The sequence below is a fragment of the Triturus cristatus genome, chromosome 10 (assembly GCF_964204655.1).
Source record: "Triturus cristatus chromosome 10, aTriCri1.1, whole genome shotgun sequence".
Classification (NCBI taxonomy): Eukaryota; Metazoa; Chordata; class Amphibia; order Caudata; family Salamandridae; genus Triturus; species Triturus cristatus.
Window position 1 is genome coordinate 866,448,916 of NC_140593.1, and position 13,318 is coordinate 866,462,233.

Consider the following 13,318-nt stretch of genomic DNA (forward strand, 5'->3'; position numbering starts at 1 on the left):
CTTTTTAAAGTCTCAATGTGACCAAATCTGCCATTAATACAGACTTTTTCTCCTATTCAGAAGCTTCTATTTCGACCAATTTCAGGCATTAAAGTGACTCTAAACACACTTATTTTTGTTCCAAAGGTGATAATTTACATTTAATAGTCATTTGCAGTCAAAAAATTAAACAGTAAAAAATGTCCATTTCTGACCATCTGGAGAAATTTTGACAGGTCACGGGTCATTGTTTTTCATCAGAAAATTGTTTTTTTGGACTGTAGAAAAATTGATTCAAAATGTAATTTGGAATGTGCTCCATGTTAAATAACTACTTTTTAAAGCCTCAATGTGACCAAAATTGCCATTTTTACAGACATTTTCTCCTACTCACAAGGTTCTTTTCGACCAATTTCAGTCATTAAAATTACTCTAAACACACTTATTTTAGTTCCAAAAGTGATAATTCACATGGAATAGTCATTTACAGTAAAAAAATTAAACATTAAAAAAATTCCATTTCTGACCATCTGGAGAAATTTCGACAGGTCATGGGTCATCGTTTTTCATTAGAAAAATGATTTTTTGGACTGTAGCAAAATTGATTCAAAATGTCATTTGGAATGTGCCTCATGTTGAATAACTACTTTTTAAAGCCTCAGTGTGACCAAAATTGCCATTATTAAAGACTTTTTCTCCTATTCGCAAGCTTCTATTTCGACCAATTTCAGGCATTAAAATGACTCTAAACACACTTATTTGTGTTCCAAAAGTGATAATTTACATGGAATAGTCATTTGCAGTCAAAAAATTAAACATGAAAACATTTCAATTTCTGACCATTTTGAGAAATTTCGACAGGTCACGGGTCATCGTTTTTCATTAGAAAACTGATTTTTTGGACTGTAGAAAAATTGATTCAAAATGTCATTTGGAATGTGCCTCATGTTGAATAACTTCTTTTTAAAGCCGCAATGTGACCAAAATTGCCATTATTACAGACTTTTTCTCCTATTCAGAAGCTTCTTTTTCGACCGATTTCAGGCATTAAAGTGACTCTAAACACATTTATCTTTGTTCCAAAAGTGATAATTTACATGGAATAGTCATTTGCAATCAAAAAATTAAACATTAAAAAATTTCCATTTCTGACGATCTGGAGAAATTTCGTCAGGTGACAGGTCATTGTTTTTCATCAGAAAATTGATTTTTTTGGACTGTGGAAAAATTGATTCAAAATGTCATTTGAAATGTTCCTCATGTTGAATAACTACTTTTTAAAGCCTAAATGTGACCAAAATTGCCATTATTACAGACATTTTCTCCTATTCAGAAGCTTCTATTTCGACCAATTTCAGGCATTAAAGTGACTCTAAACACACTTATTTTTGTTCCAAAGGTGATAATTTACATTTAATAGTGATTTGCAGTCAAAAAATTCAACAATTAAAATTTCCATTTCTGACCATCTGGAGAAATTTCGACAGGTCACGGGTCATCGTTTTTCATCAGAAAATTGTTTTTTTGGACTGTGTAAAAATTGATTCAAAATGTCATTTGGAATGTTCCTCATGTTGAATAACTACTTTTTGAAGCCTCAATGTGACCAAAATTGCCAATATTACAGACTTTTTCTCTTATTCAGAAGCTTCTATTTCGACCAATTTCAGGCATTAAAGTGACTTTAAACACATTTATTTTTGTTCCAAAAGTGATAATTTACATGGAATAGTCATTTGCAGTCAAAAAATTAAACTGTAAAAAATGTCCATTTCTGACCATCTGGAGAAATTTTGACAGGTCACGGGTCATTGTTTTTCATCAGAAAATTGTTTTTTTGGACTGTAGAAAAATTGATTCAAAATGTCATTTGGAATGTGCTCCATGTTGAATAACTACTTTTTAAAGCCTCAATGTGACCAAAATTGCCATTTTTACAGACATTTTCTCCTACTCAGAAGCTTCTTTTCGAGCAATTTCAGTCATTAAAATTACTCTAAACACACTTATTTTAGTTCCAAAAGTGGTAATTCACATGGAATAGTGATTTACAGTAAAAAAATTAAACATTAAAAAATTTCCATTTCTGACCATCTGGAGAAATTTCGACAGGTCATCGTTTTTCATTAGAAAAATGATTTTTTGGACTGTAGCAAAATTGATTCAAAATGTCATTTGGAATGTGCCTCATGTTGAATAAGTACTTTTTAAATCCTCAATGTGACCAAAATTGCCATCATTACAGACTTTTACTCCTATTCAGAAGCTTCTATTTCAACCAATTTCAGGCATTAAAGTGACTCTAAACACACTTATTTGTGATCCAAAAGTGATAAGGTACATGGAATAGTCATTTGCAGTCAAAAAATTAAACATGAAAACATTTCAATTTCTGACCATCTTGAGAAATTTCGACAGGTCACGGGTCATCGTTTTTCATCAGAAAACTGATTTTTTGGACTGTAGAAAAATTGATTCAAAATGTCATTTGGAAAGTGCCTCATGTTGAATAACTACTTTTTAAAGCCTCAATGTGACCAAAATTGCCATTATTAAAGACTTTTTCTCCTATTCGGAAGCTTCTATTTTGACCAATTTCAGGCATTAAAGTGACTCTAAACACACTTATTTTTGTTGCAAAGGTGATAATTTACATTTAATAGTCATTTGCAGTCAAAAAATTAAACAATTAAAATTTCCATTTCTGACCATCTGGAGAAATTTCGACAGGTCACGGGTCATTGTTTTTCATCAGAAAATTGATTTTTTGGACTGTAGAAAAATTGATTCAAAATGTCATTTGGAATGTGTTGAATAACTACTTTTTAAAGCCTCAATGTGACCAAAATTGCCATTTTTACAGACATTTTCTCCTACTCAGAAGCTTCTTTTCGAGCAATTTCAGTCATTAAAATTACTCTAAACACACTTATTTTAGTTCCAAAAGTGATAATTCACATGGAATAGTCATTTACAGTAAAAAAATTAAACATTAAAAAATTTCCATTTCTGACCATCTGGAGAAATTTCGACAGGTCATCGTTTTTCATTAGAAAAATGATTTTTTGGACTGTAGCAAAACTGATTCAAAATGTCATTTGGAATGTTCCTCATGTTGAATAACTACTTTTTAAAGCCTCAATGTGACCAAAATTGCCATTATTACTGACTTTTTCTCTTATTCAGAATCTTCTATTTCGACCAATTTCAGGCATTAAAGTGATTCTAAACACACTTATTTTTTTTCCAAAAGTGATAATTTACATGGAATAGTCATTTGCCATCAAAAAATTAAACATTACAAAATTTCCATTTCTGACCATCTGGAGAAATTTCGTCAGGTCACGGGTCATCGTTTTTCATCAGAAAATTGATTGTTTGGACTGTAGAAAAATTGATTAAAAATGTCATTTGGAATGTGCCTCATGTTGAATAACTACTTTTTAAAGCAACAATGTGACCAAAATTGCCATTATTACAGACTTTTTCTCCTATTCAGAAGCTTCTTTTTCGACCGATTTCAGGCATTAAAGTGACTCTAAACACATTTATCTTGGTTCCAAAAGTGATAATTTACATGGAATAGTCATTTGCAATCAAAAAATTAAACATTAAAAAATTTCCATTTCTGACCATCTGGAGAAATTTCGTCAGGTCACGGGTCATCGTTTTTCATCAGAAAATTGATTTTTTGGACTGTGGAAAAATTGATTCAAAATGTCATTTGGAATGTGCCTCATGTTGAATAACTACTTTTTAAAGTCTCAATGTGACCAAAATTGCCATTATTACAGACTTTTTCTCCTATTCAGAAGCTTCTATTTCGACCAATTTCAGGCATTAAAGTGACTCTAAACACACTTATTTTTGTTCCAAAGGTGATAATTTACATTTAATAGTCATTTGCAGTCAAAAAATTAAACAATTAAAATTTCCATTTCTGACCATCTGGAGAAATTTCGACAGGTCACGGGTCATCATTTTTCATCAGAACATTGATTTTTTGGACTGTGGAAAAATTGATTCAAAATTTCATTTGGAATGTTCCTCATGTTGAATAACTACTTTTTAAAGCAACAATGTGACCAAAATTGCCATTATTACAGACTTTTTCTCCTATTCAGAAGCTTCTTTTGCGACCGATTTCAGGCAATAAAGTGACTCTAAACACATTTGTCTTTGTTCCAAAAGTGATAATTTACATGGAATAGTCATTTGCAATCAAAAAATTAAACATTAAAAAATTTCCATTTCTGACCATCTGGAGAAATTTCGTCAGGTCACGGGTCATCGTTTTTCATCAGAAAATTGATTGTTTGGACTGTAGATAAATTGATTAAAAATGTCATTTGGAATGTGCCTCATGTTGAATAACTACTTTTTAAAGTCTCAATGTGACCAAAATTGCCATTATTACAGACTTTTTCTCCTATTCAGAAGCTTCTATTTCGACCAATTTCAGGCATTAAAGTGACTCTAAACACACTTATTTTTGTTCCAAAGGTGATAATTTACATTTAATAGTCATTTGCAGTCAAAAAATTAAACAATTAAAATTTCCATTTCTGACCATCTGGAGAAATTTCGACAGGTCACGGGTCATCATTTTTCATCAGAACATTGATTTTTTGGACTGTGGAAAAATTGATTCAAAATTTCATTTGGAATGTTCCTCATGTTGAATAACTACTTTTTAAAGCCTCAATGTGACCAAAATTGCCATTAATACAGACTTTTTCTCTTATTCAGAAGCTTCTATTTCGACCAATTTCAGGCATTAAAGTGACTTTAAACACACTTATTTTTGTTCCAAAAGTGATAATTTACATGGAATAGTCATTTGCAGTCAAAAAATTAAACATTAAAAAATTTCCATTTCTGACCATCTGGAGAAATTTCGACAGGTCACGGGTCATCGATTTTCATCAGAAAATTGATTGTTTGGACTGTAGAAAAATTGATTAAAAATGTCATTTGGAATGTGCCTCATGTTGAATAACTACTTTTTAAAGCAACAATGTGACCAAAATTGCCATTATTACAGACTTTTTCTCCTATTCAGAAGCTTCTTTTGCGACCGATTTCAGGCAATAAAGTGACTCTAAACACATTTATCTTTGTTCCAAAAGTGATAATTTACATGGAATAGTCATTTGCAATCAAAAAATTAAACATTAAAAAATTTCCATTTCTGACCATCTGGAGAAATTTCGTCAGGTCACGGGTCATCGTTTTTCATCAGAAAATTGATTGTTTGGACTGTAGATAAATTGATTAAAAATGTCATTTGGAATGTGCCTCATGTTGAATAACTACTTTTTAAAGTCTCAATGTGACCAAAATTGCCATTATTACAAACTTTTTCTCCTATTCAGAAGCTTCTATTTCGACCAATTTCAGGCATTAAAGTGACTCTAAACACACTTATTTGTGTTCCAAAAGTGATAATTTACATGGAATAGTCATTTGCAGTCAAAAAATTAAACATGAAAACATTTCAATTTCTGACCATTTTGAGAAATTTCGACAGGTCACGGGTCATCGTTTTTCATCAGAAAACTGATTTTTTGGACTGTAGAAAAATTGATTAAAAATGTCATTTGGAATGTGCCTCATGTTGAATAACTACTTTTTAAAGCCTCAATGTGATCAAAATTGCCATTATTAAAGACTTTTTCTCCTATTCGGAAGCTTCTATTTCGACCAATTTCAGGCATTAAAATGACTCTAAACACACTTATTTGTGTTCCAAAAGTGATCATTTACATGGAATAGTCATTTGCAGTCAAAAAATTAAACATGAAAACATTTCAATTTCTGACCATTTTGAGAAATTTCGACAGGTCACGGGTCATCGTTTTTCATCAGAAAACTGATTTTTTGGACTGTAGAAAAATTGATTCAAAATGTCATTTGGAATGTGCCTCATGTTGAATAACTTCTTTTTAAAGCCTCAATGTTACCAAAATTGCCATTATTACAGACATTTTTTCCTATTCAGAAGCTTCTATTTCGACCAATTTCAGGCATTAAAGTGACTCTAAACACACTTATTTTTGTTCCAAAGGTGATAATTTACATTTAATAGTCATTTGCAGTCAAAAAATTAAACAATTAAAATTTCCATTTCTGACTATCTGGAGAAATTTCGAGAGGTCACGGGTCATCGTTTTTCATCAGAAAATTGATTTTTTTGGACTGTGGAAAAATTGATTCAACATGTCATTTGGAATGTTCCTCATGTTGAATAACTACTTTTTAAAGCCTAAATGTGACCAAAATTGCCATTATTACAGACTTTTTCTCCTATTCAGAAGCTTCTATTTCGACCAATTTCAGGCATTAAAGTGACTCTAAACACACTTATTTTTGTTCCAAAGGTGATAATTTACATTTAATAGTGATTTGCAGTCAAAAAATTAAACAATTAAAATTTCCATTTCTGACCATCTGGAGAAATTTCGACAGGTCACGGGTCATCGTTTTTCATCAGAAAATTGATTTTTTGGACTGTGTAAAAATTGATTCAAAATGTCATTTGGAATGTTCCTCATGTTGAATAACTACTTTTTGAAGCCTCAATGTGACCAAAATTGCCATTATTACAGACTTTTTCTCTTATTCAGAAGCTTCTATTTCGACCAATTTCAGGCATTAAAGTGACTTTAAACACACTTATTTTTGTTCCAAAAGTGATAATTTACATGGAATAGTCATTTGCAGTCAAAAAATTAAACAGTAAAAAATGTCCATTTCTGACCATCTGGAGAAATTTTGACAGGTCACGGGTCATTGTTTTTCATCAGAAAATTGTTTTTTTGGACTGTAGAAAAATTGATTCAAAATGTCATTTGGAATGTGCTCCATGTTGAATAACTACTTTTTAAAGCCTCAATGTGACCAAAATTGCCATTTTTACAGACATTTTCTCCTACTCAGAAGCTTCTTTTCGAGCAATTTCAGTCATTAAAATTACTCTAAACACACTTATTTTAGTTCCAAAAGTGATAATTCACATGGAATAGTCATTTACAGTAAAAAAATTAAACATTAAAAAATTTCCATTTCTGACCATCTGGAGAAATTTCGACAGGTCATGGGTCATCGTTTTTCATTAGAAAAATGATTTTTTGGACTGTAGCAAAACTGATTCAAAATGTCATTTGGAATGTGCCTCATGTTGAATAACTACTTTTTAAATCCTCAATGTGACCAAAATTGCCATTATTACAGACTTTTACTCCGATTCAGAAGCTTCTATTTCAACCAATTTCAGGCATTAAAGTGACTCTAAACACACTTATTTGTGATCCAAAAGTGATAATTTACATGGAATAGTCATTTGCAGTCAAAAAATTAAACATGAAAACATTTCAATTTCTGACCATCTTGAGAAATTTCGACAGGTCACGGGTCATCGTTTTTCATCAGAAAACTGATTTTTTGGACTGTAGAAAAATTGATTCGAAATGTCATTTGGAATGTGCCTCATGTTGAATAACTACTTTTTAAAGCCTCAATGTGACCAAAATTGCCATTATTAAAGACTTTTTCTCCTATTCGGAAGCTTCTATTTCGACCAATTTCAGGCATTAAAGTGACTCTAAACACACTTATTTTTGTTGCAAAGGTGATAATTTACATTTAATAGTCATTTGCAGTCAAAAAATTAAACAATTGAAATTTCCATTTCTGACCATCTGGAGAAATTTCGACAGGTCACGGGTCATTGTTTTTCATCAGAAAATTGATTTTTTGGACTGTAGAAAAATTGATTCAAAATGTCATTTGGAATGTTCCTCATGTTGAATAACTACTTTTTAAAGCCTCAATGTGACCAAAATTGCCATTATTACAGACTTTTTCTCTTATTCAGAAGCTTCTATATCGACCAATTTCAGGCATTAAAGTGACTCTAAACACACTTATTTTTGTTCCAAAAGTGATAATTTACATGGAATAGGCATTTGCAGTCAAACAATGAAACATTAAAAAATTTCCATTTCTGACCATCTGGAGAAATTTCGACAGGTCACGGGTCTTCGAATTTCATCAGAAAATTGATTATTTGGACTGTAGAAAAATTGATTAAAAATGTCATTTGGAATGTGCCTCATGTTGAATAACTACTTTTTACAGCAACAATGTGACTAAAATTGCCATTATTACAGACTTTTTCTCCTATTCAGAAGCTTCTATTTCGACCAATTTAAGGCATTAAAGTGACTCTAAACAAACTTATTTGTGTTCCAAAAGTGATAATTTACATGGAATAGTCATTTGCCATCAAAAAATTAAACATTAAAAAATTTCCATTTCTGACCATCTGGAGAAATTTCGTCAGGTCACGGGTCATCGTTTTTCATCCGAAAATTGATTGTTTGGACTGTAGAAAAATTGATTAAAAATGTCATTTGGAATGTGCCTCATGTTGAATAACTACTTTTTAAAGCAACAATGTGACCAAAATTGCCATTATTACAGACTTTTTCTCCTATTCAGAAGCTTCTTTTGCGACCGATTTCAGGCAATAAAGTGACTCTAAACACATTTGTCTTTGTTCCAAAAGTGATAATTTACATGGAATAGTCATTTGCAATCAAAAAATTAAACATTAAAAAATTTCCATTTCTGACCATCTGGAGAAATTTCGTCAGGTCACGGGTCATCGTTTTTCATCAGAAAATTGATTGTTTGGACTGTAGATAAATTGATTAAAAATGTCATTTGGAATGTGCCTCATTTTGAATAACTACTTTTTAAAGTCTCAATGTGACCAAAATTGCCATTATTACAGACTTTTTCTCCTTTTCAGAAGCTTCTATTTCGACCAATTTCAGGCATTAAAGTGACTCTAAACACACTTATTTTTGTTCCAAAGGTGATAATTTACATTTAATAGTCATTTGCAGTCAAAAAATTAAACAATTAAAATTTCCATTTCTGACCATCTGGAGAAATTTCGACAGGTCACGGGTCATCAGTTTTTCATCAGAACATTGATTTTTTGGACTGTGGAAAAATTGATTCAAAATTTCATTTGGAATGTTCCTCATGTTGAATAACTACTTTTTAAAGCCTCAATGTGACCAAAATTGCCATTATTACAGACTTTTTCTCTTATTCAGAAGCTTCTATATCGACCAATTTCAGGCATTAAAGTGACTCTAAACACACTTATTTTTGTTCCAAATGTGATAATTTACATGGAATAGGCATTTGCAGTCAAAAAATGAAACATTAAAAAATTTCCATTTCTGACCATCTGGAGAAATTTCGACAGGTCACGGGTCTTCGAATTTCATCAGAAAATTGATTATTTGGACTGTAGAAAAATTGATTAAAAATGTCATTTGGAATGTGCCTCATGTTGAATAACTACTTTTTACAGCAACAATGTGACTAAAATTGCCATTATTACAGACTTTTTCTCCTATTCAGAAGCTTCTATTTCGATCAATTTAAGGCATTAAAGTGACTCTAAACACACTTATTTGTGTTCCAAAAGTGATAATTTACATGGAATAGTCATTTGCCATCAAAAAATTAAACATGAAAAAATTTCCATTTCTGACCATCTGGAGAAATTTCGTCAGGTCACGGGTCATCGTTTTTCATCAGAAAATTGATTGTTTGGACTGTAGAAAAATTGATTAAAAATGTCATTTGGAATGTTCCTCATGTTGAATAACTACTTTTTAAAGCCTCAATGTGACCAAAATTGCCATTATTACAGACTTTTTCTCTTATTCAGAAGCTTCTATTTCGACCAATTTCAGGCATTAAAGTGACTTTAAACACACTTATTTTTGTTCCAAAAGTGATAATTTACATGGAATAGGCATTTGCAGTCAAAAAATGAAACATTAAAAAATTTCCATTTCTGACCATCTGGAGAAATTTCGACAGGTCACGGGTCTTCGAATTTCATCAGAAAATTGATTATTTGGACTGTAGAAAAATTGATTAAAAATGTCATTTGGAATGTGCCTCATGTTGAATAACTACTTTTTACAGCAACAATGTGACTAAAATTGCCATTATTACAGACTTTTTCTCCTATTCAGAAGCTTCTATTTCGATCAATTTAATGCATTAAAGTGACTCTAAACACACTTATTTGTGTTCCAAAAGTGATAATTTACATGGAATAGTCATTTGCCATCAAAAAATTAAACATGAAAAAATTTCCATTTCTGACCATCTGGAGAAATTTCGTCAGGTCACGGGTCATCGTTTTTCATCAGAAAATTGATTGTTTGGACTGTAGAAAAATTGATTAAAAATGTCATTTGGAATGTGCCTCATGTTGAATAACTACTTTTTAAAGCAACAATGTGACCAAAATTGCCATTATTACAGACTTTTTCTCCTATTCAGAAGCTTCTTTTTCGACTGATTTCAGGCATTAAAGTGACTCTAAACACATTTATCTTTGTTCCAAAAGTGATAATTTACATGGAATAGTCATTTGCAATCAAAAAATTAAACATTAAAAAATTTCCATTTCTGACCATCTGGAGAAATTTCGTCAGGTCACGTCATCGTTTTTCATCAGAAAATTGATTGTTTGGACTGTAGAAAAATTTATCAAAAATGTCATTTGGAATGTGCCTCATGTTGAATAACTACTTTTTAAAGCAACAATGTGACCAAAATTGCCATTATTACAGACTTTTTCTCCTATTCAGAAGCTTCTTTTGCGACCGATTTCTGGCAATAAAGTGACTCTAAACACATTTATCCTTGTTCCAAAAGTGATAATTTACATGGAATAGTCATTTGCAATCAAAAAATTAAACATTAAAAAATTTCCATTTCTGACCATCTGGAGAAATTTCGTCAGGTCACGGGTCATCGTTTTTCATCAGAAAATTGATTGTTTGTACTGTAGATAAATTGATTAAAAATGTCATTTGGAATGTGCCTCATGTTGCATAACTACTTTTTAAAGTCTCAATGTGACCAAATCTGCCATTATTACAGACTTTTTCTCCTATTCAGAAGCTTCTATTTCGACCAATTTCAGGCATTAAAGTGACTCTAAACACACTTATTTTTGTTCCAAAGGTGATAATTTACATTTAATAGTCATTTGCAGTCAAAAAATTAAACAGTAAAAAATGTCCATTTCTGACCATCTGGAGAAATTTTGACAGGTCACGGGTCATTGTTTTTCATCACAAAATTGTTTTTTTGGACTGTAGAAAAATTGATTCAAAATGTAATTTGGAATGTGCTCCATGTTAAATAACTACTTTTTAAAGCCTCAATGTGACCAAAATTGCCATTTTTACAGACATTTTCTCCTACTCAGAAGGTTCTTTTCGACCAATTTCAGTCATTAAAATTACTCTAAACACACTTATTTTAGTTCCAAAAGTGATAATTCACATGGAATAGTCATTTACAGTAAAAAAATTAAACATTAAAAAATTTCCATTTCTGACCATCTGGAGAAATTTCGACAGGTCATGGGTCATCGTTTTTCATTAGAAAAATGATTTTTTGGACTGTAGCAAAATTGATTCAAAATGTCATTTGGAATGTGCCTCATGTTGAATAACTACTTTTTAAATCCTCAATGTGACCAAAATTGCCATTATTACAGACTTTTACTCCTATTCAGAAGCTTCTATTTCAACCAATTTCAGGCATTAAAATGACTCTAAACACACTTATTTGTGTTCCAAAAGTGATAATTTACATGGAATAGTCATTTGCAGTCAAAAAATTAAACATGAAAACATTTCAATTTCTGACCATTTTGAGAAATTTCGACAGGTCACGGGTCATCGTTTTTCATCAGAAAACTGATTTTTTGGACTGTAGAAAAATTGATTAAAAATGTCATTTGGAATGTGCCTCATGTTGAATAACTACTTTTTAAAGCCTCAATGTGACCAAAATTGCCATTATTAAAGACTTTTTCTCCTATTCGGAAGCTTCTATTTCGACCAATTTCAGGCATTAAAATGACTCTAAACACACTTATTTGTGTTCCAAAAGTGATAATTTACATGGAATAGTCATTTGCAGTCAAAAAATTAAACATGAAAACATTTCAATTTCTGACCATTTTGAGAAATTTCGACAGGTCACGGGTCATCGTTTTTCATCAGAAAACTGATTTTTTGGACTGTAGAAAAATTGATTCAAAATGTCATTTGGAATGTGCCTCATGTTGAATAACTTCTTTTTAAAGCCGCAATGTGACCAAAATTGCCATTATTACAGACTTTTTCTCCTATTCAGAAGCTTCTTTTTCGACCGATTTCAGGCATTAAAGTGACTCTAAACACATTTATCTTTGTTCCAAAAGTGATAATTTACATGGAATAGTCATTTGCAATCAAAAAATTAAACATTAAAAAATTTCCATTTCTGACGATCTGGAGAAATTTCGTCAGGTGACAGGTCATCGTTTTTCATCAGAAAATTGATTTCTTGGACTGTAGAAAAATTGATTCAAAATGTCATTTGGAATGTGCCTCATGTTGAATAACTACTTTTTAAAGCCTCAATGTTACCAAAATTGCCATTATTACAGACATTTTCTCCTATTCAGAAGCTTCTATTTCGACCAATTTCAGGCATTAAAGTGACTCTAAACACACTTATTTTTGTTCCAAAGGTGATAATTTACATTTAATAGTCATTTGCAGTCAAAAAATTAAACAATTAAAATTTCCATTTCTGACCATCTGGAGAAATTTCGACAGGTCACGGGACATCATTTTTCATCAGAAAATTGTTTTTTTGGACTGTGTAAAAATTGATTCAAAATGTCATTTCGAATGTTCCTCATGTTGAATAACTACTTTTTGAAGCCTCAATGTGACCAAAATTGCCAATATTACAGACTTTTTCTCTTATTCAGAAGCTTCTATTTCGACCAATTTCAGGCATTAAAGTGACTTTAAACACACTTATTTTTGTTCCAAAAGTGATAATTTACATGGAATAGTCATTTGCAGTCAAAAAATTAAACAGTAAAAAATGTCCATTTCTGACCATCTGGAGAAATTTTGACAGGTCACGGGTCATTGTTTTTCATCAGAAAATTGTTTTTTTGGACTGTAGAAAAATTGATTCAAAATGTCATTTGGAATGTGCTCCATGTTGAATAACTACTTTTTAAAGCCTCAATGTGACCAAAATTGCCATTTTTACAGACATTTTCTCCTACTCAGAAGCTTCTTTTCAAGCAATTTCAGTCATTAAAATTACTCTAAACACACTTATTTTAGTTCCAAAAGTGATAATTCACATGGAATAGTCATTTACAGTAAAAAAATTAAACATTAAAAAATTTCCATTTCTGACCATCTGGAGAAAT